Genomic DNA, 26,581 nt, shown 5'->3' with positions numbered 1-26,581 from the left:
AGTTCAAGCTAAATGTGTAAACTGATTGTCAGAAGTGGGATTTGAACCCACGCCTCCATTTGGAGACCAGAACACCCACACAATGTGAAGAGACAGCTCTTGAGTCTGGCGCCTTAGACCACTCGGCCATCCTGACAAGATACATTGAACAAATTTGGCTGCCTCTGGAAATATCATCTACTCGTGGTACTCTATTGATGTATTACCGTTGTCAAGAAGCTGTATGAACACTCTGAATCTAGGCCCTTTTGCAAATGCACTTCTTAAAGCATGACCTTGCACCAAGTCATACATTTCAGATCCTTTCTACCAAATCTGCTTGAGCAAAGCAAGTAGAAGATGTCCCAGGTGATCTTCAAGTGTTTTGCTAATCCAGATTCCACAAACCAAAATGATGTCCTTGTGGCAGACTGCGTGGCCTAATGGATAAGGCGTCTGACTTCGAATCAGAAGATTGAGGGTTCGAGTCCCTTCGTGGTCGTTTTCGATGCTGCTTTCCAGTTCCTGTGACCTTCACTCACAAGTTCTTGCTTTACCCATAAGAACTTGCTTCTTGCTGGAGGCTTCCAATTTGCTGAAGCCTAGAGCCTCCAAACAGCAGTAAATCATAAAGTGGAACTAAACCAATTGATTTAAGGGTTTCAAAACACAGTTACATTCCTGGAATTCCGGGATTGATAACTGTCCCATTTGCTTGTGTTCTCAACCAAACTATCAAATCATCAAATGGCTGGTGTCATAACTGATCACATGTGCAGCATTATGGCATTTGCAGTTTGAACAGAAGCAGCTTCATTGGCTGTAAATGATAGGAGGGTTTGATTGTGCTTTAAGTGCTTAAATATGCCTAAAATGGGAGAGCTACTGAGTATGTGCAGAGCAGGTTGAAACAGCGTATTACTGGATTTCAAAGTGTATAGAACCTTATTTTTTTCCAATGTTTTACATGAGTATATATGCAAAATGGGACAACCGTAAGAGATGTAGCAGGACTTACTTTTCTGACTAAAGTTGCACTTTAAATGACAGATTTAACAGCATGGTCTAGCAGATTTTCCTCAAGAATTTTATCTTTATGTAGGATGGGCAAAGTTTTGGGATTTTTTTCATGTTTTTTTGTCGGTGACATGGTAGCATGAAAAGACAGCGGGAGTGGTGATTCTAGTTCAAGCTAAATGTGTAAACTGATTGTCAGAAGTGGGATTTGAACCCACGCCTCCATTTGGAGACCAGAACACCCACACAATGTGAAGAGACAGCTCTTGAGTCTGGCGCCTTAGACCACTCGGCCATCCTGACAAGATACATTGAACAAATTTGGCTGCCTCTGGAAATATCATCTACTCGTGGTACTCTATTGATGTATTACCGTTGTCAAGAAGCTGTATGAACACTCTGAATCTAGGCCCTTTTGCAAATGCACTTCTTAAAGCATGACCTTGCACCAAGTCATACATTTCAGATCCTTTCTACCAAATCTGCTTGAGCAAAGCAAGTAGAAGATGTCCCAGGTGATCTTCAAGTGTTTTGCTAATCCAGATTCCACAAACCAAAATGATGTCCTTGTGGCAGACTGCGTGGCCTAATGGATAAGGCGTCTGACTTCGAATCAGAAGATTGAGGGTTCGAGTCCCTTCGTGGTCGTTTTCGATGCTGCTTTCCAGTTCCTGTGACCTTCACTCACAAGTTCTTGCTTTACCCATAAGAACTTGCTTCTTGCTGGAGGCTTCCAATTTGCTGAAGCCTAGAGCCTCCAAACAGCAGTAAATCATAAAGTGGAACTAAACCAATTGATTTAAGGGTTTCAAAACACAGTTACATTCCTGGAATTCCGGGATTGATAACTGTCCCATTTGCTTGTGTTCTCAACCAAACTATCAAATCATCAAATGGCTGGTGTCATAACTGATCACATGTGCAGCATTATGGCATTTGCAGTTTGAACAGAAGCAGCTTCATTGGCTGTAAATGATAGGAGGGTTTGATTGTGCTTTAAGTGCTTAAATATGCCTAAAATGGGAGAGCTACTGAGTATGTGCAGAGCAGGTTGAAACAGCGTATTACTGGATTTCAAAGTGTATAGAACCTTATTTTTTTCCAATGTTTTACATGAGTATATATGCAAAATGGGACAACCGTAAGAGATGTAGCAGGACTTACTTTTCTGACTAAAGTTGCACTTTAAATGACAGATTTAACAGCATGGTCTAGCAGATTTTCCTCAAGAATTTTATCTTTATGTAGGATGGGCAAAGTTTTGGGATTTTTTTCATGTTTTTTTGTCGGTGACATGGTAGCATGAAAAGACAGCGGGAGTGGTGATTCTAGTCCAAGCTAAATGTGTAAACTGATTGTCAGAAGTGGGATTTGAACCCACGCCTCCATTTGGAGACCAGAACACCCACACAATGTGAAGAGACAGCTCTTGAGTCTGGCGCCTTAGACCACTCGGCCATCCTGACAAGATACGTTGAACTAATTTGGCTGCCTCTGGAAATATCATCTACTCGTGGTACTCTATTGATCTATTACCGTTGTCAAGAAGCTGTATGAACACTCTGAATCTAGGCCCTTTTGCAAATGCACTTCTTAAAGCATGACCTTGCACCAAGTCATACATTTCAGATCCTTTCTACCAAATCTGCTTGAGCAAAGCAAGTAGAAGATGTCCCAGGTGATCTTCAAGTGTTTTGCTAATCCAGATTCCACAAACCAAAAAGATGTCCTTGTGGCAGACTGCGTGGCCTAATGGATAAGGCGTCTGACTTCGAATCAGAAGATTGAGGGTTCGAGTCCCTTCGTGGTGGTTTTCGATGCTGCTTTCCAGTTCCTGTGACCTTCACTCACAAGTTCTTGCTTTACCCATAAGAACTTGCTTCTTGCTGGAGGCTTCCAATTTGCTGAAGCCTAGAGCCTCCAAACAGCAGTAAATCATAAAGTGGAACTAAACCAATTGATTTAAGGGTTTCAAAACACAGTTACATTCCTGGAATTCCGGGATTGATAACTGTCCCATTTGCTTGTGTTCTCAACCAAACTATCAAATCATCAAATGGCTGGTGTCATAACTGATCACATGTGCAGCATTATGGCATTTGCAGTTTGAACAGAAGCAGCTTCATTGGCTGTAAATGATAGGAGGGTTTGATTGTGCTTTAAGTGCTTAAATATGCCTAAAATGGGAGAGCTACTGAGTATGTGCAGAGCAGGTTGAAACAACGTATTACTGGATTTCAAAGTGTATAGAACCTTATTTTTTTCCAATGTTTTACATGAGTATATATGCAAAATGGGACAACCGTAAGAGATGTAGCAGGACTTACTTTTCTGACTAAAGTTGCACTTTAAATGACAGATTTAACAGCATGGTCTAGCAGATTTTCCTCAAGAATTTTATCTTTATGTAGGATGGGCAAAGTTTTGGGATTTTTTTCATGTTTTTTTGTCGGTGACATGGTAGCATGAAAAGACAGCGGGAGTGGTGATTCTAGTTCAAGCTAAATGTGTAAACTGATTGTCAGAAGTGGGATTTGAACCCACGCCTCCATTTGGAGACCAGAACACCCACACAATGTGAAGAGACAGCTCTTGAGTCTGGCGCCTTAGACCACTCGGCCATCCTGACAAGATACATTGAACAAATTTGGCTGCCTCTGGAAATATCATCTACTCGTGGTACTCTATTGATGTATTACCGTTGTCAAGAAGCTGTATGAACACTCTGAATCTAGGCCCTTTTGCAAATGCACTTCTTAAAGCATGACCTTGCACCAAGTCATACATTTCAGATCCTTTCTACCAAATCTGCTTGAGCAAAGCAAGTAGAAGATGTCCCAGGTGATCTTCAAGTGTTTTGCTAATCCAGATTCCACAAACCAAAATGATGTCCTTGTGGCAGACTGCGTGGCCTAATGGATAAGGCGTCTGACTTCGAATCAGAAGATTGAGGGTTCGAGTCCCTTCGTGGTCGTTTTCGATGCTGCTTTCCAGTTCCTGTGACCTTCACTCACAAGTTCTTGCTTTACCCATAACAACTTGCTTCTTGCTGGAGGCTTCCAATTTGCTGAAGCCTAGAGCCTCCAAACAGCAGTAAATCATAAAGTGGAACTAAACCAATTGATTTAAGGGTTTCAAAACACAGTTACATTCCTGGAATTCCGGGATTGATAACTGTCCCATTTGCTTGTGTTCTCAACCAAACTATCAAATCATCAAATGGCTGGTGTCATAACTGATCACATGTGCAGCATTATGGCATTTGCAGTTTGAACAGAAGCAGCTTCATTGGCTGTAAATGATAGGAGGGTTTGATTGTGCTTTAAGTGCTTAAATATGCCTAAAATGGGAGAGCTACTGAGTATGTGCAGAGCAGGTTGAAACAGCGTATTACTGGATTTCAAAGTGTATAGAACCTTATTTTTTTCCAATGTTTTACATGAGTATATATGCAAAATGGGACAACCGTAAGAGATGTAGCAGGACTTACTTTTCTGACTAAAGTTGCACTTTAAATGACAGATTTAACAGCATGGTCTAGCAGATTTTCCTCAAGAATTTTATCTTTATGTAGGATGGGCAAAGTTTTGGGATTTTTTTCATGTTTTTTTGTCGGTGACATGGTAGCATGAAAAGACAGCGGGAGTGGTGATTCTGGTCCAAGCTAAATGTGTAAACTGATTGTCAGAAGTGGGATTTGAACCCACGCCTCCATTTGGAGACCAGAACACCCACACAATGTGAAGAGACAGCTCTTGAGTCTGGCGCCTTAGACCACTCGGCCATCCTGACAAGATAAGTTGAACTAATTTGGCTGCCTCTGGAAATATCATCTACTCGTGGTACTCTATTGATCTATTACCGTTGTCAAGAAGCTGTATGAACACTCTGAATCTAGGCCCTTTTGCAAATGCACTTCTTAACCACTTTCAGACCGGACCATTTTGCTGGTAAATGACCAGAGGTCTTTTTACACTTTGGCACTGCGCTGCTTTAACTGGTAATTGCGCGGTCATGCAATGTTGTACCCAAACAAAATTTGCGTCCTTTTCTTCCCACAAATAGAGCTTTCTTTTGATGGTATTTGATTGCCTCTGCGATTTTTATTTTTTGCGATATAAACGTAAAAAGACCGCAAATTTTGAAAAAAAATGATATTTTCTACTTTTTGTTATTAGAAAAATCCAATAAACTCAATTTTAGTCATACATTTAGGACAAAATGTATTCAGCCACATGTCTTTGGTAAAAAAAAAGTCAATAATTGTATATTTATTGGTTTGCGCAAAAGTTGTCACATCTACAAACTAAGGTACGTTTTCTGGAATTTACGCAGCTTTTAGTTTACGACTGCCTATCTCATTTCTTGAGGTGCTAAAATGACAGGGCAGTACAAAACCCCCCCAAATGACCCCATTTTGGAAAGTAGACCCCCTAAGGAAATTGATAAGAGGCATGTTGAGCCCATTGAATATTTTATTTTTTTGCCTCAAGCGATTGAATAATGACAAAAAAAAAATTTTTTTTTTTTTTTTACACAAAGTTGTCACTAAATGATATATTGCTCACACATGCTATGGGCGTATGTGAAATGACACCCCAAAATAAATTCTGCTGCTTCTCCTGAGTACGGGGATACCACATATGTGGGACTTTTTGGGAGCCTAGCCGCGTACAGGGCCCCGAAAACCAAGCACCGCCTTCAGGCTTTCTAAGGGCGTCAATTTTTGATTTCACGCCTCACTACCTATTACAGTTTTGAAGGCCATAAAATGCCAAGATGGCACAAAACCCCCACAAATGACCCCATTTTAGAAAGTAGACACCCCAAGCTATTTGCTGAGAGGCATGTTGAGTCCATGGAATATTTTATATTTTGCCACAAGTTGCGGGAAAATTACAAACTTTTTTTTTTTTTTTTTTTTTTCACAAAGTTGTCACTAAATGATATATTGCTCATGCATGCCATGGGCATATGTGAAATGACACCCCAAAATAAATTCTGCTGCTTCTCCTGAGTACGGGGATACCACATATGTGGGACTTTTTGGGAGCCTAGCCGCGTACGGGGCCCCGAAAACCAAGCACCGCCTTCAGGCTTTCTAAGGGCGTAATTTTTTGAGTTCACTTCTCACTACCTATTACAGTTTTGAAGGCCATAAAATGCCAAGATGGCACAAAACCCCCACAAATGACCCCATTTTAGAAAGTAGACACCCCAAGCTATTTGCTGAGAGGCATGTTGAGTCCATGGAATATTTTATATTTTGCCACAAGTTGCGGGAAAATTACAAACTTTTTTTTTTTTTCACAAAGTTGTCACTAAATGATATATTGCTCACGCATGCCATGGGCATATGTGAAATGACACCCCAAAATAAATTCTGCTGCTTCTCCTGAGTACGGGGATACCACATATGTGGGACTTTTTGGGAGCCTAGCCGCGTACGGGGCCCCAAAAACCAAGCACCGCCTTCAGGCTTTCTAAGGGCGTTACAGTTTTGAAGGCCATAAAATGCCAAGATGGCACAAACCCCCCCCCCCCAAATGACCCCATTTTAGAAAGTAGACACCCCTAAATTTAGGGGTACACTAGTGAGACTAGGTAATAAATGGCGGGTGCCCTGAAACTATAAAAAAATAACTAACCAACCAGCGTCACCTGTAACAGTTATATGGTGATCACTGGTGAAAGGGTTAACTAGGGGGCAATCAGGGGGCTTTATGCGGTAGTATATGGGGGTCCCTGGCGCTATAAAAAGCTGCGGCGAACCTAAATACCTACCTGCCTAACTAGCGTCACCTGTGACACTAATACAGCGATCAGAAAAACGATCGCTTATTAGGCTGGGTTCACACTGGAGCGATGCGGGAACGCCACGAATGCGCGGCGGGTTCCCGCATCGCATGCCTCCCGGCGGCAGTTCACACTGCCCTATGCGAACTGCTGGGAGTGTCAGTGAAATGTTAATGACACCCCCAGATCAGTTCGCATATCGCAGTGCGATCTGCAAACTTGGATCGCATGGTGTGAACACCCATGCGATCCGATTCTGCTGCGGACCAAAAAAAGGGTCCCGTGCGAGTTTGCGGCGGGTGCGACACGAATTCAGCCATACTATCTGTATAGCTGAACTCGAATCGCACAGAGATCGGATGTGATTTGCACTGCAGTGCGGTGCGAATCACATCCGTTCTCATAAACCGCTGCAATGTGAACCCAGCCTTAGTGACACTGGCGACGGGGGGTGATCACGGGGTTAAACCTTTATTGGGGGGGTTAGGGGGGTACCTTAGAACTAAAGGGGGCTAACCCTAACTGCCCTAACAGTTATTAGTCACAAATGACACCTGCCGGGTGATCAGGGGGTTAAACCTTTATTAGGTAATAAATGGCGGGTGCCCTGAAACTATAAAAAAATAACTAACCAACCAGCGTCACCTGTAACAGTTATATGGTGATCACTGGTGAAAGGGTTAACTAGGGGGCAATCAGGGGGCTTTATGCGGTAGTATATGGGGGTCCCTAGCGCTATAAAAAGCTGCGGCGAACCTAAATACCTACCTGCCTAACTAGCGTCACCTGTGACACTAATACGGCGATCAGAAAAATGATCGCTTATTAGGCTGGGTTCACACTGGAGCGATGCGGAAACGCCGCGAATCCGCGGCGGGTTCCCGCATCGCATGCCTCCCGGCGGCAGTTCACACTGCCCTATGCGAACTGCTGGGAGTGTCAGTGAAATGTTACTGACACCCCCAGATCAGTTCGCATATCGCAGTGCGATCTGCAAACTCGGATCGCATGGTGTGAACACCCATGCGATCCGATTCTGCTGCGGGCCAAAAAAAGGGTCCCGTGCGAATTTGCGGCGGGTGCGGCGGGTGTGGCGGGTGCGGCGGGTGCGGCGAATGGCTGAACTCGAATCGCACAGAGATCGGATGTGATTTGCACTGCAGTGCGGTGCGAATCACATTCGTTCTCATAAACCGCTGCAATGTGAACCCAGCCTTAGTGACACTGGCGACGGGGGGTGATCACGGGGTTAAACCTTTATTGGGGGGGTTAGGGGGGTACATTAGAACTAAAGGGGGCTAACCCTAACTGCCCTAACAGTTATTACAGTCACAAATGACACCAATGCAAAAAAAAAAAAAAAAAAAAAAAAAAATGACATTGGTGTCACTGTGACTGGGGGGCAGGGGTAATTGGGGGGGTGATCGGGGGGTAAAGGGGGGGTGTGAGTGTGCCTGGCATGTTCTACTGTGTGTGGGATGTGTTGGTGCAACTCACTGATCCGCTCTCCTCCGTGTCGGAACGAAAAATACCGACACGGAGGAGAGAAAACATCACTTCCTCTCCTGTGTTTACATTACAGGAGAGGAAGTGATGTCACCGGGGATTTCCATTCGTCGGGAGCGATCGCGAGGGGGTGGCCATGAATGAATGGCCGTCCCCTCGTCCGGGATCGCTCCCGAACGAAAACCGACCGCCGCAGGCACCGGGCGGGGGCCCGATCGGGCCCCCGACCCGCGGGAGGCAAAGGACGTACATATATGTGCTTATGCCTGCCCGTGCCATTCTGATGACGTACATCGGCGTGAGGCGGTCGGCAAGTGGTTAAAGCATGACCTTGCACCAAGTCATACATTTCAGATCCTTTCTACCAAATCTGCTTGAGCAAAGCAAGTAGAAGATGTCCCAGGTGATCTTCAAGTGTTTTGCTAATCCAGATTCCACAAACCAAAAGGATGCCCTTGTGGCAGACTGCGTGGCCTAATGGATAAGGCGTCTGACTTCGAATCAGAAGATTGAGGGTTCGAGTCCCTTCGTGGTCGTTTTCGATGCTGCTTTCCAGTTCCTGTGACCTTCACTCACAAGTTCTTGCTTTACCCATAACAACTTGCTTCTTGCTGGAGGCTTCCAATTTGCTGAAGCCTAGAGCCTCCAAACAGCAGTAAATCATAAAGTGGAACTAAACCAATTGATTTAAGGGTTTCAAAACACAGTTACATTCCTGGAATTCCGGGATTGATAACTGTCCCATTTGCTTGTGTTCTCAACCAAACTATCAAATCATCAAATGGCTGGTGTCATAACTGATCACATGTGCAGCATTATGGCATTTGCAGTTTGAACAGAAGCAGCTTCATTGGCTGTAAATGATAGGAGGGTTTGATTGTGCTTTAAGTGCTTAAATATGCCTAAAATGGGAGAGCTACTGAGTATGTGCAGAGCAGGTTGAAACAGCGTATTACTGGATTTCAAAGTGTATAGAACCTTATTTTTTTCCAATGTTTTACATGAGTATATATGCAAAATGGGACAACCGTAAGAGATGTAGCAGGACTTACTTTTCTGACTAAAGTTGCACTTTAAATGACAGATTTAACAGCATGGTCTAGCAGATTTTCCTCAAGAATTTTATCTTTATGTAGGATGGGCAAAGTTTTGGGATTTTTTTCATGTTTTTTTGTCGGTGACATGGTAGCATGAAAAGACAGCGGGAGTGGTGATTCTAGTCCAAGCTAAATGTGTAAACTGATTGTCAGAAGTGGGATTTGAACCCACGCCTCCATTTGGAGACCAGAACACCCACACAATGTGAAGAGACAGCTCTTGAGTCTGGCGCCTTAGACCACTCGGCCATCCTGACAAGATACGTTGAACTAATTTGGCTGCCTCTGGAAATATCATCTACTCGTGGTACTCTATTGATCTATTACCGTTGTCAAGAAGCTGTATGAACACTCTGAATCTAGGCCCTTTTGCAAATGCACTTCTTAAAGCATGACCTTGCACCAAGTCATACATTTCAGATCCTTTCTACCAAATCTGCTTGAGCAAAGCAAGTAGAAGATGTCCCAGGTGATCTTCAAGTGTTTTGCTAATCCAGATTCCACAAACCAAAAAGTTGTCCTTGTGGCAGACTGCGTGGCCTAATGGATAAGGCGTCTGACTTCGAATCAGAAGATTGAGGGTTCGAGTCCCTTCGTGGTCGTTTTCGATGCTGCTTTCCAGTTCCTGTGACCTTCACTCACAAGTTCTTGCTTTACCCATAACAACTTGCTTCTTGCTGGAGGCTTCCAATTTGCTGAAGCCTAGAGCCTCCAAACAGCAGTAAATCATAAAGTGGAACTAAACCAATTGATTTAAGGGTTTCAAAACACAGTTACATTCCTGGAATTCCGGGATTGATAACTGTCCCATTTGCTTGTGTTCTCAACCAAACTATCAAATCATCAAATGGCTGGTGTCATAACTGATCACATGTGCAGCATTATGGCATTTGCAGTTTGAACAGAAGCAGCTTCATTGGCTGTAAATGATAGGAGGGTTTGATTGTGCTTTAAGTGCTTAAATATGCCTAAAATGGGAGAGCTACTGAGTATGTGCAGAGCAGGTTGAAACAACGTATTACTGGATTTCAAAGTGTATAGAACCTTATTTTTTTCCAATGTTTTACATGAGTATATATGCAAAATGGGACAACCGTAAGAGATGTAGCAGGACTTACTTTTCTGACTAAAGTTGCACTTTAAATGACAGATTTAACAGCATGGTCTAGCAGATTTTCCTCAAGAATTTTATCTTTATGTAGGATGGGCAAAGTTTTGGGATTTTTTTCATGTTTTTTTGTCGGTGACATGGTAGCATGAAAAGACAGCGGGAGTGGTGATTCTAGTTCAAGCTAAATGTGTAAACTGATTGTCAGAAGTGGGATTTGAACCCACGCCTCCATTTGGAGACCAGAACACCCACACAATGTTAAGAGACAGCTCTTGAGTCTGGCGCCTTAGACCACTCGGCCATCCTGACAAGATACATTGAACAAATTTGGCTGCCTCTGGAAATATCATCTACTCGTGGTACTCTATTTATGTATTACCGTTGTCAAGAAGCTGTATGAACACTCTGAATCTAGGCCCTTTTGCAAATGCACTTCTTAAAGCATGACCTTGCACCAAGTCATACATTTCAGATCCTTTCTACCAAATCTGCTTGAGCAAAGCAAGTAGAAGATGTCCCAGGTGATCTTCAAGTGTTTTGCTAATCCAGATTCCACAAACCAAAAAGATGTCCTTGTGGCAGACTGCGTGGCCTAATGGATAAGGCGTCTGACTTCGAATCAGAAGATTGAGGGTTCGAGTCCCTTCGTGGTCGTTTTCGATGCTGCTTTCCAGTTCCTGTGACCTTCACTCACAAGTTCTTGCTTTACCCATAAGAACTTGCTTCTTGCTGGAGGCTTCCAATTTGCTGAAGCCTAGAGCCTCCAAACAGCAGTAAATCATAAAGTGGAACTAAACCAATTGATTTAAGGGTTTCAAAACACAGTTACATTCCTGGAATTCCGGGATTGATAACTGTCCCATTTGCTTGTGTTCTCAACCAAACTATCAAATCATCAAATGGCTGGTGTCATAACTGATCACATGTGCAGCATTATGGCATTTGCAGTTTGAACAGAAGCAGCTTCATTGGCTGTAAATGATAGGAGGGTTTGATTGTGCTTTAAGTGCTTAAATATGCCTAAAATGGGAGAGCTACTGAGTATGTGCAGAGCAGGTTGAAACAGCGTATTACTGGATTTCAAAGTGTATAGAACCTTATTTTTTTCCAATGTTTTACATGAGTATATATGCAAAATGGGACAACCGTAAGAGATGTAGCAGGACTTACTTTTCTGACTAAAGTTGCACTTTAAATGACAGATTTAACAGCATGGTCTAGCAGATTTTCCTCAAGAATTTTATCTTTATGTAGGATGGGCAAAGTTTTGGGATTTTTTTCATGTTTTTTTGTCGGTGACATGGTAGCATGAAAAGACAGCGGGAGTGGTGATTCTAGTTCAAGCTAAATGTGTAAACTGATTGTCAGAAGTGGGATTTGAACCCACGCCTCCATTTGGAGACCAGAACACCCACGCAATGTGAAGAGACAGCTCTTGAGTCTGGTGCCTTAGACCACTCGGCCATCCTGACAAGATACATTGAACAAATTTGGCTGCCTCTGGAAATATCATCTACTCGTGGTACTCTATTGATGTATTACCGTTGTCAAGAAGCTGTATGAACACTCTGAATCTAGGCCCTTTTGCAAATGCACTTCTTAAAGCATGACCTTGCACCAAGTCATACATTTCAGATCCTTTCTACCAAATCTGCTTGAGCAAAGCAAGTAGAAGATGTCCCAGGTGATCTTCAAGTGTTTTGCTAATCCAGATTCCACAAACCAAAATGATGTCCTTGTGGCAGACTGCGTGGCCTAATGGATAAGGCGTCTGACTTCGAATCAGAAGATTGAGGGTTCGAGTCCCTTCGTGGTCGTTTTCGATGCTGCTTTCCAGTTCCTGTGACCTTCACTCACAAGTTCTTGCTTTACCCATAAGAACTTGCTTCTTGCTGGAGGCTTCCAATTTGCTGAAGCCTAGAGCCTCCAAACAGCAGTAAATCATAAAGTGGAACTAAACCAATTGATTTAAGGGTTTCAAAACACAGTTACATTCCTGGAATTCCGGGATTGATAACTGTCCCATTTGCTTGTGTTCTCAACCAAACTATCAAATCATCAAATGGCTGGTGTCATAACTGATCACATGTGCAGCATTATGGCATTTGCAGTTTGAACAGAAGCAGCTTCATTGGCTGTAAATGATAGGAGGGTTTGATTGTGCTTTAAGTGCTTAAATATGCCTAAAATGGGAGAGCTACTGAGTATGTGCAGAGCAGGTTGAAACAGCGTATTACTGGATTTCAAAGTGTATAGAACCTTATTTTTTTCCAATGTTTTACATGAGTATATATGCAAAATGGGACAACCGTAAGAGATGTAGCAGGACTTACTTTTCTGACTAAAGTTGCACTTTAAATGACAGATTTAACAGCATGGTCTAGCAGATTTTCCTCAAGAATTTTATCTTTATGTAGGATGGGCAAAGTTTTGGGATTTTTTTCATGTTTTTTTGTCGGTGACATGGTAGCATGAAAAGACAGCGGGAGTGGTGATTCTAGTCCAAGCTAAATGTGTAAACTGATTGTCAGAAGTGGGATTTGAACCCACGCCTCCATTTGGAGACCAGAACACCCACACAATGTGAAGAGACAGCTCTTGAGTCTGGCGCCTTAGACCACTCGGCCATCCTGACAAGATACATTGAACAAATTTGGCTGCCTCTGGAAATATCATCTACTCGTGGTACTCTATTGATGTATTACCGTTGTCAAGAAGCTGTATGAACACTCTGAATCTAGGCCCTTTTGCAAATGCACTTCTTAAAGCATGACCTTGCACCAAGTCATACATTTCAGATCCTTTCTACCAAATCTGCTTGAGCAAAGCAAGTAGAAGATGTCCCAGGTGATCTTCAAGTGTTTTGCTAATCCAGATTCCACAAACCAAAATGATGTCCTTGTGGCAGACTGCGTGGCCTAATGGATAAGGCGTCTGACTTCGAATCAGAAGATTGAGGGTTCGAGTCCCTTCGTGGTCGTTTTCGATGCTGCTTTCCAGTTCCTGTGACCTTCACTCACAAGTTCTTGCTTTACCCATAAGAACTTGCTTCTTGCTGGAGGCTTCCAATTTGCTGAAGCCTAGAGCCTCCAAACAGCAGTAAATCATAAAGTGGAACTAAACCAATTGATTTAAGGGTTTCAAAACACAGTTACATTCCTGGAATTCCGGGATTGATAACTGTCCCATTTGCTTGTGTTCTCAACCAAACTATCAAATCATCAAATGGCTGGTGTCATAACTGATCACATGTGCAGCATTATGGCATTTGCAGTTTGAACAGAAGCAGCTTCATTGGCTGTAAATGATAGGAGGGTTTGATTGTGCTTTAAGTGCTTAAATATGCCTAAAATGGGAGAGCTACTGAGTATGTGCAGAGCAGGTTGAAACAGCGTATTACTGGATTTCAAAGTGTATAGAACCTTATTTTTTTCCAATGTTTTACATGAGTATATATGCAAAATGGGACAACCGTAAGAGATGTAGCAGGACTTACTTTTCTGACTAAAGTTGCACTTTAAATGACAGATTTAACAGCATGGTCTAGCAGATTTTCCTCAAGAATTTTATCTTTATGTAGGATGGGCAAAGTTTTGGGATTTTTTTCATGTTTTTTTGTCGGTGACATGGTAGCATGAAAAGACAGCGGGAGTGGTGATTCTAGTTCAAGCTAAATGTGTAAACTGATTGTCAGAAGTGGGATTTGAACCCACGCCTCCATTTGGAGACCAGAACACCCACGCAATGTGAAGAGACAGCTCTTGAGTCTGGTGCCTTAGACCACTCGGCCATCCTGACAAGATACATTGAACAAATTTGGCTGCCTCTGGAAATATCATCTACTCGTGGTACTCTATTGATGTATTACCGTTGTCAAGAAGCTGTATGAACACTCTGAATCTAGGCCCTTTTGCAAATGCACTTCTTAAAGCATGACCTTGCACCAAGTCATACATTTCAGATCCTTTCTACCAAATCTGCTTGAGCAAAGCAAGTAGAAGATGTCCCAGGTGATCTTCAAGTGTTTTGCTAATCCAGATTCCACAAACCAAAATGATGTCCTTGTGGCAGACTGCGTGGCCTAATGGATAAGGCGTCTGACTTCGAATCAGAAGATTGAGGGTTCGAGTCCCTTCGTGGTCGTTTTCGATGCTGCTTTCCAGTTCCTGTGACCTTCACTCACAAGTTCTTGCTTTACCCATAACAACTTGCTTCTTGCTGGAGGCTTCCAATTTGCTGAAGCCTAGAGCCTCCAAACAGCAGTAAATCATAAAGTGGAACTAAACCAATTGATTTAAGGGTTTCAAAACACAGTTACATTCCTGGAATTCCGGGATTGATAACTGTCCCATTTGCTTGTGTTCTCAACCAAACTATCAAATCATCAAATGGCTGGTGTCATAACTGATCACATGTGCAGCATTATGGCATTTGCAGTTTGAACAGAAGCAGCTTCATTGGCTGTAAATGATAGGAGGGTTTGATTGTGCTTTAAGTGCTTAAATATGCCTAAAATGGGAGAGCTACTGAGTATGTGCAGAGCAGGTTGAAACAGCGTATTACTGGATTTCAAAGTGTATAGAACCTTATTTTTTTCCAATGTTTTACATGAGTATATATGCAAAATGGGACAACCGTAAGAGATGTAGCAGGACTTACTTTTCTGACTAAAGTTGCACTTTAAATGACAGATTTAACAGCATGGTCTAGCAGATTTTCCTCAAGAATTTTATCTTTATGTAGGATGGGCAAAGTTTTGGGATTTTTTTCATGTTTTTTTGTCGGTGACATGGTAGCATGAAAAGACAGCGGGAGTGGTGATTCTAGTTCAAGCTAAATGTGTAAACTGATTGTCAGAAGTGGGATTTGAACCCACGCCTCCATTTGGAGACCAGAACACCCACGCAATGTGAAGAGACAGCTCTTGAGTCTGGTGCCTTAGACCACTCGGCCATCCTGACAAGATACATTGAACAAATTTGGCTGCCTCTGGAAATATCATCTACTCGTGGTACTCTATTGATGTATTACCGTTGTCAAGAAGCTGTATGAACACTCTGAATCTAGGCCCTTTTGCAAATGCACTTCTTAAAGCATGACCTTGCACCAAGTCATACATTTCAGATCCTTTCTACCAAATCTGCTTGAGCAAAGCAAGTAGAAGATGTCCCAGGTGATCTTCAAGTGTTTTGCTAATCCAGATTCCACAAACCAAAATGATGTCCTTGTGGCAGACTGCGTGGCCTAATGGATAAGGCGTCTGACTTCGAATCAGAAGATTGAGGGTTCGAGTCCCTTCGTGGTCGTTTTCGATGCTGCTTTCCAGTTCCTGTGACCTTCACTCACAAGTTCTTGCTTTACCCATAACAACTTGCTTCTTGCTGGAGGCTTCCAATTTGCTGAAGCCTAGAGCCTCCAAACAGCAGTAAATCATAAAGTGGAACTAAACCAATTGATTTAAGGGTTTCAAAACACAGTTACATTCCTGGAATTCCGGGATTGATAACTGTCCCATTTGCTTGTGTTCTCAACCAAACTATCAAATCATCAAATGGCTGGTGTCATAACTGATCACATGTGCAGCATTATGGCATTTGCAGTTTGAACAGAAGCAGCTTCATTGGCTGTAAATGATAGGAGGGTTTGATTGTGCTTTAAGTGCTTAAATATGCCTAAAATGGGAGAGCTACTGAGTATGTGCAGAGCAGGTTGAAACAGCGTATTACTGGATTTCAAAGTGTATAGAACCTTATTTTTTTCCAATGTTTTACATGAGTATATATGCAAAATGGGACAACCGTAAGAGATGTAGCAGGACTTACTTTTCTGACTAAAGTTGCACTTTAAATGACAGATTTAACAGCATGGTCTAGCAGATTTTCCTCAAGAATTTTATCTTTATGTAGGATGGGCAAAGTTTTGGGATTTTTTTCATGTTTTTTTGTCGGTGACATGGTAGCATGAAAAGACAGCGGGAGTGGTGATTCTAGTTCAAGCTAAATGTGTAAACTGATTGTCAGAAGTGGGATTTGAACCCACGCCTCCATTTGGAGACCAGAACACCCACACAATGTGAAGAGACAGCTCTTGAGTCTGGCGCCTTAGACCACTCGGCCATCCTGACAAGATACATTGAACAAATTTGGCTGCCTCTGGAAATATCATCTACTCGTGGTACTCTATTAATGTATTACCGTTGTCAAGAAGCTGTATGAACACTCTGAATCTAGGCCCTTTTGCAAATGCACTTCTTAAAGCATGACCTTGCACCAAGTCATACATTTCAGATCCTTTCTACCAAATCTGCTTGAGCAAAGCAAGTAGAAGATGTCCCAGTTGATCTTCAAGTGTTTTGCTAATCCAGATTCCACAAACCAAAATGATGTCCTTGTGGCAGACTGCGTGGCCTAATGGATAAGGCGTCTGACTTCGAATCAGAAGATTGAGGGTTCGAGTCCCTTCGTGGTCGTTTTCGATGCTGCTTTCCAGTTCCTGTGACCTTCACTCACAAGTTCTTGCTTTACCCATAACAACTTGCTTCTTGCTGGAGGCTTCCAATTTGCTGAAGCCTAGAGCCTCCAAACAGCAGTAAATCATAAAGTGGAACTAAACCAATTGATTTAAGGGTTTCAAAACACAGTTACATTCCTGGAATTCCGGGATTGATAACTGTCCCATTTGCTTGTGTTCTCAACCAAACTATCAAATCATCAAATGGCTGGTGTCATAACTGATCACATGTGCAGCATTATGGCATTTGCAGTTTGAACAGAAGCAGCTTCATTGGCTGTAAATGATAGGAGGGTTTGATTGTGCTTTAAGTGCTTAAATATGCCTAAAATGGGAGAGCTACTGAGTATGTGCAGAGCAGGTTGAAACAGCGTATTACTGGATTTCAAAGTGTATAGAACCTTATTTTTTTCCAATGTTTTACATGAGTATATATGCAAAATGGGACAACCGTAAGAGATGTAGCAGGACTTACTTTTCTGACTAAAGTTGCACTTTAAATGACAGATTTAACAGCATGGTCTAGCAGATTTTCCTCAAGAATTTTATCTTTATGTAGGATGGGCAAAGTTTTGGGATTTTTTTCATGTTTTTTTGTCGGTGACATGGTAGCATGAAAAGACAGCGGGAGTGGTGATTCTAGTTCAAGCTAAATGTGTAAACTGATTGTCAGAAGTGGGATTTGAACCCACGCCTCCATTTGGAGACCAGAACACCCACACAATGTGAAGAGACAGCTCTTGAGTCTGGCGCCTTAGACCACTCGGCCATCCTGACAAGATACATTGAACAAATTTGGCTGCCTCTGGAAATATCATCTACTCGTGGTACTCTATTGATGTATTACCGTTGTCAAGAAGCTGTATGAACACTCTGAATCTAGGCCCTTTTGCAAATGCACTTCTTAAAGCATGACCTTGCACCAAGTCATACATTTCAGATCCTTTCTACCAAATCTGCTTGAGCAAAGCAAGTAGAAGATGTCCCAGTTGATCTTCAAGTGTTTTGCTAATCCAGATTCCACAAACCAAAATGATGTCCTTGTGGCAGACTGCGTGGCCTAATGGATAAGGCGTCTGACTTCGAATCAGAAGATTGAGGGTTCGAGTCCCTTCGTGGTCGTTTTCGATGCTGCTTTCCAGTTCCTGTGACCTTCACTCACAAGTTCTTGCTTTACCCATAACAACTTGCTTCTTGCTGGAGGCTTCCAATTTGCTGAAGCCTAGAGCCTCCAAACAGCAGTAAATCATAAAGTGGAACTAAACCAATTGATTTAAGGGTTTCAAAACACAGTTACATTCCTGGAATTCCGGGATTGATAACTGTCCCATTTGCTTGTGTTCTCAACCAAACTATCAAATCATCAAATGGCTGGTGTCATAACTGATCACATGTGCAGCATTATGGCATTTGCAGTTTGAACAGAAGCAGCTTCATTGGCTGTAAATGATAGGAGGGTTTGATTGTGCTTTAAGTGCTTAAATATGCCTAAAATGGGAGAGCTACTGAGTATGTGCAGAGCAGGTTGAAACAGCGTATTACTGGATTTCAAAGTGTATAGAACCTTATTTTTTTCCAATGTTTTACATGAGTATATATGCAAAATGGGACAACCGTAAGAGATGTAGCAGGACTTACTTTTCTGACTAAAGTTGCACTTTAAATGACAGATTTAACAGCATGGTCTAGCAGATTTTCCTCAAGAATTTTATCTTTATGTAGGATGGGCAAAGTTTTGGGATTTTTTTCATGTTTTTTTGTCGGTGACATGGTAGCATGAAAAGACAGCGGGAGTGGTGATTCTAGTTCAAGCTAAATGTGTAAACTGATTGTCAGAAGTGGGATTTGAACCCACGCCTCCATTTGGAGACCAGAACACCCACACAATGTGAAGAGACAGCTCTTGAGTCTGGCGCCTTAGACCACTCGGCCATCCTGACAAGATACATTGAACAAATTTGGCTGCCTCTGGAAATATCATCTACTCGTGGTACTCTATTGATGTATTACCGTTGTCAAGAAGCTGTATGAACACTCTGAATCTAGGCCCTTTTGCAAATGCACTTCTTAAAGCATGACCTTGCACCAAGTCATACATTTCAGATCCTTTCTACCAAATCTGCTTGAGCAAAGCAAGTAGAAGATGTCCCAGTTGATCTTCAAGTGTTTTGCTAATCCAGATTCCACAAACCAAAATGATGTCCTTGTGGCAGACTGCGTGGCCTAATGGATAAGGCGTCTGACTTCGAATCAGAAGATTGAGGGTTCGAGTCCCTTCGTGGTCGTTTTCGATGCTGCTTTCCAGTTCCTGTGACCTTCACTCACAAGTTCTTGCTTTACCCATAACAACTTGCTTCTTGCTGGAGGCTTCCAATTTGCTGAAGCCTAGAGCCTCCAAACAGCAGTAAATCATAAAGTGGAACTAAACCAATTGATTTAAGGGTTTCAAAACACAGTTACATTCCTGGAATTCCGGGATTGATAACTGTCCCATTTGCTTGTGTTCTCAACCAAACTATCAAATCATCAAATGGCTGGTGTCATAACTGATCACATGTGCAGCATTATGGCATTTGCAGTTTGAACAGAAGCAGCTTCATTGGCTGTAAATGATAGGAGGGTTTGATTGTGCTTTAAGTGCTTAAATATGCCTAAAATGGGAGAGCTACTGAGTATGTGCAGAGCAGGTTGAAACAGCGTATTACTGGATTTCAAAGTGTATAGAACCTTATTTTTTTCCAATGTTTTACATGAGTATATATGCAAAATGGGACAACCGTAAGAGATGTAGCAGGACTTACTTTTCTGACTAAAGTTGCACTTTAAATGACAGATTTAACAGCATGGTCTAGCAGATTTTCCTCAAGAATTTTATCTTTATGTAGGATGGGCAAAGTTTTGGGATTTTTTTCATGTTTTTTTGTCGGTGACATGGTAGCATGAAAAGACAGCGGGAGTGGTGATTCTAGTTCAAGCTAAATGTGTAAACTGATTGTCAGAAGTGGGATTTGAACCCACGCCTCCATTTGGAGACCAGAACACCCACACAATGTGAAGAGACAGCTCTTGAGTCTGGCGCCTTAGACCACTCGGCCATCCTGACAAGATACATTGAACAAATTTGGCTGCCTCTGGAAATATCATCTACTCGTGGTACTCTATTGATGTATTACCGTTGTCAAGAAGCTGTATGAACACTCTGAATCTAGGCCCTTTTGCAAATGCACTTCTTAAAGCATGACCTTGCACCAAGTCATACATTTCAGATCCTTTCTACCAAATCTGCTTGAGCAAAGCAAGTAGAAGATGTCCCAGTTGATCTTCAAGTGTTTTGCTAATCCAGATTCCACAAACCAAAATGATGTCCTTGTGGCAGACTGCGTGGCCTAATGGATAAGGCGTCTGACTTCGAATCAGAAGATTGAGGGTTCGAGTCCCTTCGTGGTCGTTTTCGATGCTGCTTTCCAGTTCCTGTGACCTTCACTCACAAGTTCTTGCTTTACCCATAACAACTTGCTTCTTGCTGGAGGCTTCCAATTTGCTGAAGCCTAGAGCCTCCAAACAGCAGTAAATCATAAAGTGGAACTAAACCAATTGATTTAAGGGTTTCAAAACACAGTTACATTCCTGGAATTCCGGGATTGATAACTGTCCCATTTGCTTGTGTTCTCAACCAAACTATCAAATCATCAAATGGCTGGTGTCATAACTGATCACATGTGCAGCATTATGGCATTTGCAGTTTGAACAGAAGCAGCTTCATTGGCTGTAAATGATAGGAGGGTTTGATTGTGCTTTAAGTGCTTAAATATGCCTAAAATGGGAGAGCTACTGAGTATGTGCAGAGCAGGTTGAAACAGCGTATTACTGGATTTCAAAGTGTATAGAACCTTATTTTTTTCCAATGTTTTACATGAGTATATATGCAAAATGGGACAACCGTAAGAGATGTAGCAGGACTTACTTTTCTGACTAAAGTTGCACTTTAAATGACAGATTTAACAGCATGGTCTAGCAGATTTTCCTCAAGAATTTTATCTTTATGTAGGATGGGCAAAGTTTTGGGATTTTTTTCATGTTTTTTTGTCGGTGACATGGTAGCATGAAAAGACAGTGGGAGTGGTGATTCTAGTCCAAGCTAAATGTGTAAACTGATTGTCAGAAGTGGGATTTGAACCCACGCCTCCATTTGGAGACCAGAACACCCACACAATGTGAAGAGACAGCTCTTGAGTCTGGCGCCTTAGACCACTCGCCCATCCTGACAAGATAAGTTGAACAAATTTGGCTGCCTCTGGAAATATCATCTACTCGTGGTACTCTATTGATCTATTACCGTTGTCAAGAAGCTGTATGAACACTCTGAATCTAGGCCCTTTTGCAAATGCACTTCTTAAAGCATGACCTTGCACCAAGTCATACATTTCAGATCCTTTCTACCAAATCTGCTTGAGCAAAGCAAGTAGAAGATGTCCCAGGTGATCTTCAAGTGTTTTGCTAATCCAGATTCCACAAACCAAAATGATGTCCTTGTGGCAGACTGCGTGGCCTAATGGATAAGGCGTCTGACTTCGAATCAGAAGATTGAGGGTTCGAGTCCCTTCGTGGTCGTTTTCGATGCTGCTTTCCAGTTCCTGTGACCTTCACTCACAAGTTCTTGCTTTACCCATAACAACTTGCTTCTTGCTGGAGGCTTCCAATTTGCTGAAGCCTAGAGCCTCCAAACAGCAGTAAATCATAAAGTGGAACTAAACCAATTGATTTAAGGGTTTCAAAACACAGTTACATTCCTGGAATTCCGGGATTGATAACTGTCCCATTTGCTTGTGTTCTCAACCAAACTATCAAATCATCAAATGGCTGGTGTCATAACTGATCACATGTGCAGCATTATGGCATTTGCAGTTTGAACAGAAGCAGCTTCATTGGCTGTAAATGATAGGAGGGTTTGATTGTGCTTTAAGTGCTTAAATATGCCTAAAATGGGAGAGCTACTGAGTATGTGCAGAGCAGGTTGAAACAACGTATTACTGGATTTCAAAGTGTATAGAACCTTATTTTTTTCCAATGTTTTACATGAGTATATATGCAAAATGGGACAACCGTAAGAGATGTAGCAGGACTTACTTTTCTGACTAAAGTTGCACTTTAAATGACAGATTTAACAGCATGGTCTAGCAGATTTTCCTCAAGAATTTTATCTTTATGTAGGATGGGCAAAGTTTTGGGATTTTTTTCATGTTTTTTTGTCGGTGACATGGTAGCATGAAAAGACAGCGGGAGTGGTGATTCTAGTTCAAGCTAAATGTGTAAACTGATTGTCAGAAGTGGGATTTGAACCCACGCCTCCATTTGGAGACCAGAACACCCACACAATGTGAAGAGACAGCTCTTGAGTCTGGCGCCTTAGACCACTCGGCCATCCTGACAAGATACATTGAACAAATTTGGCTGCCTCTGGAAATATCATCTACTCGTGGTACTCTATTGATGTATTACCGTTGTCAAGAAGCTGTATGAACACTCTGAATCTAGGCCCTTTTGCAAATGCACTTCTTAAAGCATGACCTTGCACCAAGTCATACATTTCAGATCCTTTCTACCAAATCTGCTTGAGCAAAGCAAGTAGAAGATGTCCCAGGTGATCTTCAAGTGTTTTGCTAATCCAGATTCCACAAACCAAAATGATGTCCTTGTGGCAGACTGCGTGGCCTAATGGATAAGGCGTCTGACTTCGAATCAGAAGATTGAGGGTTCGAGTCCCTTCGTGGTCGTTTTCGATGCTGCTTTCCAGTTCCTGTGACCTTCACTCACAAGTTCTTGCTTTACCCATAAGAACTTGCTTCTTGCTGGAGGCTTCCAATTTGCTGAAGCCTAGAGCCTCCAAACAGCAGTAAATCATAAAGTGGAACTAAACCAATTGATTTAAGGGTTTCAAAACACAGTTACATTCCTGGAATTCCGGGATTGATAACTGTCCCATTTGCTTGTGTTCTCAACCAAACTATCAAATCATCAAATGGCTGGTGTCATAACTGATCACATGTGCAGCATTATGGCATTTGCAGTTTGAACAGAAGCAGCTTCATTGGCTGTAAATGATAGGAGGGTTTGATTGTGCTTTAAGTGCTTAAATATGCCTAAAATGGGAGAGCTACTGAGTATGTGCAGAGCAGGTTGAAACAGCGTATTACTGGATTTCAAAGTGTATAGAACCTTATTTTTTTCCAATGTTTTACATGAGTATATATGCAAAATGGGACAACCGTAAGAGATGTAACAGGACTTACTTTTCTGACTAAAGTTGCACTTTAAATGACAGATTTAACAGCATGGTCTAGCAGATTTTCCTCAAGAATTTTATCTTTATGTAGGATGGGCAAAGTTTTTGGATTTTTTTCATGTTTTTTTGTCGGTGACATGGTAGCATGAAAAGACAGCGGGAGTGGTGATTCTAGTTCAAGCTAAATGTGTAAACTGATTGTCAGAAGTGGGATTTGAACCCACGCCTCCATTTGGAGACCAGAACACCCACGCAATGTGAAGAGACAGCTCTTGAGTCTGGTGCCTTAGACCACTCGGCCATCCTGACAAGATACATTGAACAAATTTGGCTGCCTCTGGAAATATCATCTACTCGTGGTACTCTATTGATGTATTACCGTTGTCAAGAAGCTGTATGAACACTCTGAATCTAGGCCCTTTTGCAAATGCACTTCTTAAAGCATGACCTTGCACCAAGTCATACATTTCAGATCCTTTCTACCAAATCTGCTTGAGCAAAGCAAGTAGAAGATGTCCCAGGTGATCTTCAAGTGTTTTGCTAATCCAGATTCCACAAACCAAAATGATGTCCTTGTGGCAGACTGCGTGGCCTAATGGATAAGGCGTCTGACTTTGAATCAGAAGATTGAGGGTTCGAGTCCCTTCGTGGTCGTTTTCGATGCTGCTTTCCAGTTCCTGTGACCTTCACTCACAAGTTCTTGCTTTACCCATAACAACTTGCTTCTTGCTGGAGGCTTCCAATTTGCTGAAGCCTAGAGCCTCCAAACAGCAGTAAATCATAAAGTGGAACTAAACCAATTGATTTAAGGGTTTCAAAACACAGTTACATTCCTGGAATTCCGGGATTGATAACTGTCCCATTTGCTTGTGTTCTCAACCAAACTATCAAATCATCAAATGGCTGGTGTCATAACTGATCACATGTGCAGCATTATGGCATTTGCAGTTTGAACAGAAGCAGCTTCATTGGCTGTAAATGATAGGAGGGTTTGATTGTGCTTTAAGTGCTTAAATATGCCTAAAATGGGAGAGCTACTGAGTATGTGCAGAGCAGGTTGAAACAGCGTATTACTGGATTTCAAAGTGTATAGAACCTTATTTTTTTCCAATGTTTTACATGAGTATATATGCAAAATGGGACAACCGTAAGAGATGTAGCAGGACTTACTTTTCTGACTAAAGTTGCACTTTAAATGACAGATTTAACAGCATGGTCTAGCAGATTTTCCTCAAGAATTTTATCTTTATGTAGGATGGGCAAAGTTTTGGGATTTTTTTCATGTTTTTTTGTCGGTGACATGGTAGCATGAAAAGACAGTGGGAGTGGTGATTCTAGTCCAAGCTAAATGTGTAAACTGATTGTCAGAAGTGGGATTTGAACCCACGCCTCCATTTGGAGACCAGAACACCCACACAATGTGAAGAGACAGCTCTTGAGTCTGGCGCCTTAGACCACTCGGCCATCCTGACAAGATAAGTTGAACTAATTTGGCTGCCTCTGGAAATATCATCTACTCGTGGTACTCTATTGATGTATTACCGTTGTCAAGAAGCTGTATGAACACTCTGAATCTAGGCCCTTTTGCAAATGCACTTCTTAAAGCATGACCTTGCACCAAGTCATACATTTCAGATCCTTTCTACCAAATCTGCTTGAGCAAAGCAAGTAGAAGATGTCCCAGGTGATCTTCAAGTGTTTTGCTAATCCAGATTCCACAAACCAAAATGATGTCCTTGTGGCAGACTGCGTGGCCTAATGGATAAGGCGTCTGACTTCGAATCAGAAGATTGAGGGTTCGAGTCCCTTCGTGGTCGTTTTCGATGCTGCTTTCCAGTTCCTGTGACCTTCACTCACAAGTTCTTGCTTTACCCATAACAACTTGCTTCTTGCTGGAGGCTTCCAATTTGCTGAAGCCTAGAGCCTCCAAACAGCAGTAAATCATAAAGTGGAACTAAACCAATTGATTTAAGGGTTTCAAAACACAGTTACATTCCTGGAATTCCGGGATTGATAACTGTCCCATTTGCTTGTGTTCTCAACCAAACTATCAAATCATCAAATGGCTGGTGTCATAACTGATCACATGTGCAGCATTATGGCATTTGCAGTTTGAACAGAAGCAGCTTCATTGGCTGTAAATGATAGGAGGGTTTGATTGTGCTTTAAGTGCTTAAATATGCCTAAAATGGGAGAGCTACTGAGTATGTGCAGAGCACGTTGAAACAGCGTATTACTGGATTTCAAAGTGTATAGAACCTTATTTTTTTCCAATGTTTTACATGAGTATATATGCAAAATGGGACAACCGTAAGAGATGTAGCAGGACTTACTTTTCTGACTAAAGTTGCACTTTAAATGACAGATTTAACAGCATGGTCTAGCAGATTTTCCTCAAGAATTTTATCTTTATGTAGGATGGGCAAAGTTTTGGGATTTTTTTCATGTTTTTTTGTCGGTGACATGGTAGCATGAAAAGACAGCGGGAGTGGTGATTCTAGTTCAAGCTAAATGTGTAAACTGATTGTCAGAAGTGGGATTTGAACCCACGCCTCCATTTGGAGACCAGAACACCCACACAATGTGAAGAGACAGCTCTTGAGTCTGGCGCCTTAGACCACTCGGCCATCCTGACAAGATACATTGAACAAATTTGGCTGCCTCTGGAAATATCATCTACTCGTGGTACTCTATTGATGTATTACCGTTGTCAAGAAGCTGTATGAACACTCTGAATCTAGGCCCTTTTGCAAATGCACTTCTTAAAGCATGACCTTGCACCAAGTCATACATTTCAGATCCTTTCTACCAAATCTGCTTGAGCAAAGCAAGTAGAAGATGTCCCAGGTGATCTTCAAGTGTTTTGCTAATCCAGATTCCACAAACCAAAATGATGTCCTTGTGGCAGACTGCGTGGCCTAATGGATAAGGCGTCTGACTTCGAATCAGAAGATTGAGGGTTCGAGTCCCTTCGTGGTCGTTTTCGATGCTGCTTTCCAGTTCCTGTGACCTTCACTCACAAGTTCTTGCTTTACCCATAACAACTTGCTTCTTGCTGGAGGCTTCCAATTTGCTGAAGCCTAGAGCCTCCAAACAGCAGTAAATCATAAAGTGGAACTAAACCAATTGATTTAAGGGTTTCAAAACACAGTTACATTCCTGGAATTCCGGGATTGATAACTGTCCCATTTGCTTGTGTTCTCAACCAAACTATCAAATCATCAAATGGCTGGTGTCATAACTGATCACATGTGCAGCATTATGGCATTTGCAGTTTGAACA

General features: G+C 42.1%; 19 non-coding genes across 19 annotated transcripts; all 19 read left to right on the top strand.

Annotated features, from left to right (window-relative positions):
- Positions 1–408: 408 nt before the first annotated feature.
- On the top strand, positions 409–481 carry TRNAR-UCG (transfer RNA arginine (anticodon UCG)). The gene has a single exon. It is a non-coding gene; the product is annotated as a tRNA-Arg (tRNA).
- Positions 482–1,571: 1,090 nt separating this feature from the next.
- TRNAR-UCG (transfer RNA arginine (anticodon UCG)) lies at positions 1,572–1,644 on the top strand. The gene has a single exon. It is a non-coding gene; the product is annotated as a tRNA-Arg (tRNA).
- A 2,253-nt stretch (positions 1,645–3,897) lies between these two features.
- On the top strand, positions 3,898–3,970 carry TRNAR-UCG (transfer RNA arginine (anticodon UCG)). Its single transcript has one exon. It is a non-coding gene; the product is annotated as a tRNA-Arg (tRNA).
- A 4,791-nt stretch (positions 3,971–8,761) lies between these two features.
- Positions 8,762–8,834, top strand: TRNAR-UCG (transfer RNA arginine (anticodon UCG)). Its single transcript has one exon. It is a non-coding gene; the product is annotated as a tRNA-Arg (tRNA).
- Positions 8,835–9,924: 1,090 nt separating this feature from the next.
- TRNAR-UCG (transfer RNA arginine (anticodon UCG)) lies at positions 9,925–9,997 on the top strand. Its single transcript has one exon. It is a non-coding gene; the product is annotated as a tRNA-Arg (tRNA).
- Positions 9,998–11,087: 1,090 nt separating this feature from the next.
- Positions 11,088–11,160, top strand: TRNAR-UCG (transfer RNA arginine (anticodon UCG)). Its single transcript has one exon. It is a non-coding gene; the product is annotated as a tRNA-Arg (tRNA).
- Positions 11,161–12,250: 1,090 nt separating this feature from the next.
- TRNAR-UCG (transfer RNA arginine (anticodon UCG)) lies at positions 12,251–12,323 on the top strand. Its single transcript has one exon. It is a non-coding gene; the product is annotated as a tRNA-Arg (tRNA).
- A 1,090-nt stretch (positions 12,324–13,413) lies between these two features.
- TRNAR-UCG (transfer RNA arginine (anticodon UCG)) lies at positions 13,414–13,486 on the top strand. The gene has a single exon. It is a non-coding gene; the product is annotated as a tRNA-Arg (tRNA).
- Positions 13,487–14,576: 1,090 nt separating this feature from the next.
- On the top strand, positions 14,577–14,649 carry TRNAR-UCG (transfer RNA arginine (anticodon UCG)). Its single transcript has one exon. It is a non-coding gene; the product is annotated as a tRNA-Arg (tRNA).
- Positions 14,650–15,739: 1,090 nt separating this feature from the next.
- TRNAR-UCG (transfer RNA arginine (anticodon UCG)) lies at positions 15,740–15,812 on the top strand. Its single transcript has one exon. It is a non-coding gene; the product is annotated as a tRNA-Arg (tRNA).
- A 1,090-nt stretch (positions 15,813–16,902) lies between these two features.
- TRNAR-UCG (transfer RNA arginine (anticodon UCG)) lies at positions 16,903–16,975 on the top strand. Its single transcript has one exon. It is a non-coding gene; the product is annotated as a tRNA-Arg (tRNA).
- Positions 16,976–18,065: 1,090 nt separating this feature from the next.
- Positions 18,066–18,138, top strand: TRNAR-UCG (transfer RNA arginine (anticodon UCG)). Its single transcript has one exon. It is a non-coding gene; the product is annotated as a tRNA-Arg (tRNA).
- A 1,090-nt stretch (positions 18,139–19,228) lies between these two features.
- TRNAR-UCG (transfer RNA arginine (anticodon UCG)) lies at positions 19,229–19,301 on the top strand. The gene has a single exon. It is a non-coding gene; the product is annotated as a tRNA-Arg (tRNA).
- A 1,090-nt stretch (positions 19,302–20,391) lies between these two features.
- On the top strand, positions 20,392–20,464 carry TRNAR-UCG (transfer RNA arginine (anticodon UCG)). Its single transcript has one exon. It is a non-coding gene; the product is annotated as a tRNA-Arg (tRNA).
- Positions 20,465–21,554: 1,090 nt separating this feature from the next.
- TRNAR-UCG (transfer RNA arginine (anticodon UCG)) lies at positions 21,555–21,627 on the top strand. Its single transcript has one exon. It is a non-coding gene; the product is annotated as a tRNA-Arg (tRNA).
- A 1,090-nt stretch (positions 21,628–22,717) lies between these two features.
- Positions 22,718–22,790, top strand: TRNAR-UCG (transfer RNA arginine (anticodon UCG)). The gene has a single exon. It is a non-coding gene; the product is annotated as a tRNA-Arg (tRNA).
- Positions 22,791–23,880: 1,090 nt separating this feature from the next.
- On the top strand, positions 23,881–23,953 carry TRNAQ-UUG (transfer RNA glutamine (anticodon UUG)). The gene has a single exon. It is a non-coding gene; the product is annotated as a tRNA-Gln (tRNA).
- Positions 23,954–25,043: 1,090 nt separating this feature from the next.
- On the top strand, positions 25,044–25,116 carry TRNAR-UCG (transfer RNA arginine (anticodon UCG)). Its single transcript has one exon. It is a non-coding gene; the product is annotated as a tRNA-Arg (tRNA).
- Positions 25,117–26,206: 1,090 nt separating this feature from the next.
- TRNAR-UCG (transfer RNA arginine (anticodon UCG)) lies at positions 26,207–26,279 on the top strand. The gene has a single exon. It is a non-coding gene; the product is annotated as a tRNA-Arg (tRNA).
- Positions 26,280–26,581: the final 302 nt, after the last annotated feature.

This window comes from Lithobates pipiens, unplaced genomic scaffold (genome assembly GCF_037356315.1).
Source record: "Lithobates pipiens isolate NorthernLeopardFrog02 unplaced genomic scaffold, aLitPip1_a1.2 Scaffold_1, whole genome shotgun sequence".
Lineage (NCBI taxonomy): Eukaryota > Metazoa > Chordata > Amphibia > Anura > Ranidae > Lithobates > Lithobates pipiens.
The sequence above is the reverse complement of the archived record's forward strand: the minus strand, read 5'-3'. Positions and strand labels throughout refer to the sequence as shown.